Raw genomic sequence first — 2,859 nt, 5'->3', positions numbered from 1 at the left:
GAACAACATGATGAACTAACCAGTACCCTGGAGCTCTTGACTCTAGCTGCATATGTATCAAAACATGGCCTAGTCAGCCATCACTGGAAAGAGAGGCCCATTGGACATGCAAACTTTATATGCCCCAGTACAGGGGAATTCCAGGGTCAAAAAGTGGGAGTGGGTGGGTAGGGGAGTGGGGGGGGGAGGGTATGGGGGACTTTTGGGATAGCACTGGAAATGTAAATGAGTAAAATACCTAATAAAAATATATAAAAAATAAATTAAAAAAAAAACAGAAATCAGCTGTTGTTCTGATGTGCCCACCTTTTACATATAACTTGGGCCTTCTCTCTTGCAGCTCTCTGTACATTTATTATGTTTTTTAGTTACAGTATGAGGGGGGTCTTTTCTGGATCTTTCTATTTAGTGTTCTATGAGCCTCTTCTAAGTGGATAATCATCTTTGCCCCTGCATTTGTGGAAGTTTCTGAGATTTTATTGAATATATTTTCCATGTGGTTAATCTGGGATTATTCTCCTTCTACACCAATTATTTGTAGATTTGGTGTTTTCATGGCATCCCATAATTCCTGCATATTCCCCTGTTACAAAATTTATAAAAAAATAATAGACTATGATGGCTTTTTTCTATTGTCACATATATTAGCTATGAAACAAGCAGGAGCAAGGAATGGATGTTCTGGAGAGCTAGACTTTAGCCCAACATAAGATAATTAGCCCCTGAAACTAACATTCTAATCTCTCCTCAGTACAAAAATTCTCATCAGCCAATCAGTCTCTGCAGATTCCTTCTCTTCAGGAATTTTTGTTTACAGATGTAACTTGAGGGTCACTGAGAAAGAGAGTCAGAGACATAGACAGGAGAGACAGAGAAAGGGAGAAAGAATGTATATTTATATGTATATTATTAAGACAATCAATTGTTTACTCTTGAAAAGTTTATGCTTACATTTGTGGCTTATATCTCTTCTTGTCATCCAAGTACATTTTTAATTCTTTACTCTTATACCTAAGTCTGTATATAAAACCTTTAATAAAATTTCCAACTCAGGTTCACTAAAAAAAGTAAATAAAAATAAAAATAATCACTGAAAAATATAATGGTCCAATTCCTCTACCTTGTCCTCAAATCCTGATATGTCAATTTGTCTGTGCTCCATTCTGTTACATGATGTTTCACAGTGAGCTATTTATTAGACTTATTGAAAACTTCATTTTTACCTTCGTGTTTCTTTCTTCACTATTTCTATTTATTGAATTTAATTTGCATATCCTGAATTGACATTATTTCATTCAGCCATTTATTCATTTATTCTTAGACTTCAATCAGGCATTCATTCCAGTGATCTTTAAGTTCATTTAGGGTTTTATTTCCCTTTTCAGTTTTTTGAGCATGGTTATAACAGTTCTTTTGAATTCTGTATCCATTGAATTCCATATTAGTTGTTCTCATTGGGGAAAACTATTATGGGGCTGGCCATTTGGAAGCAGGGGAGGGCATATTGTCTTCAGTATTTTGTTTGTTTGTTGGGATTACTTGTCTTGTGTTGTTGTGAAAGGACTTGGTCATCTGGTGATAGGTTGCTAATTGTGTCTTTTGGTATGGTTTTTAGCCCATTGAGCTGAAGTCTTAAGGTAGCATGATTAGTCCGGCAGCTTGGGTGAGTTTTGAGAGGGCAGGGATGAGGGGATCAGGCATTTTACTATGTCTGGCTGATGGAGTAGCTGAGTATCTGCGGGGGGGTTCTGAAGTGGAATGAGCAGAGTCTAGGGAGAGATGAGCTTTTTACCAGATCTAGCTATGTGGAATGGCTGGGTGCCTGTAGAAAGTTCTACCAGTCAATTTTCAAAGTTAGCATTCAAATTATGGGTTTTATTTTGGTATATTCATATATACACATATATGTATATGTGTATGTGCAAGCACATGTGTCTGGGTATATGTATATATGCATTGGTTCCATTCATCATCCTCCCTCCTTTCTTACTGTTTTCTACTCTACCCAGGAATAGTCTCCATTCTCCTTCATATTACATGTATTCCACTACTGTTGCTTTTACCTTCCTTCCCCCATCAAGATCTGTTTCTCCTCTTTCAAAGTCTCTTTTCTACATTCCTGACATACACACGTGCACATACAAATTTAAACATAGATATTTTTATGGGAGAAAATTCACAGTATTTACCTTGCTAGCTCTACTTCGTTTTGCTAACATAATGGTGCTCAGTTCTGGAAAATGTCATGGTTTCATTTTTCTTTACCACTGAATAAATTTTCATTATGTATATGTATCACATTTTCATTTTAATTAGTCTACGGATGGACATTTAGGAAGATTCCATTTCTTAGCAGTGAATATGGATAGAAAATATCTATGTTGTACAACATAGGATTCATCTGTGAAGTTAACACGGATAATAATAATACATGGGATGGATCCCCAGGTGTGGCAGTCTCTAGATGGACTATCCTTTCATCTCAGCTCCAAACTTTGTCTCTGTAACTCCTTCCTTGGGTGTTTTGTTCCCAATTCTAAGAAGAGGCAAAGTGTTCACACTTTGTTCTTCGTTCTTCTTGAGTTTCATGTGTTTTGCAACTTGTATCTTGTATCTTGGGTATGCTAAGTTTCTGGGCTACACCATTGCATATGCCAGCAAGATTTTGCTGAAAGGACCCTGATATAGCTGTCTCTTGTGAGGCTATGCCAGTGCCTGTCAAATATAGAAGTGGATACTCACAGTCAGCTATTGGATGGAACACAGGGCCCCCAATGGAGGAGCTAGAGAAAGTACCCAAGGAGCTAAAGGGATCTGCCACCCTATAGGTGGAACAACATTATGAACTAACCAGTACCC

Source organism: Mus caroli, chromosome X, assembly GCF_900094665.2.
Source record: "Mus caroli chromosome X, CAROLI_EIJ_v1.1, whole genome shotgun sequence".
NCBI classification, from domain to species: domain Eukaryota; kingdom Metazoa; phylum Chordata; class Mammalia; order Rodentia; family Muridae; genus Mus; species Mus caroli.
The sequence above is the reverse complement of the archived record's forward strand: the minus strand, read 5'-3'. Positions refer to the sequence as shown.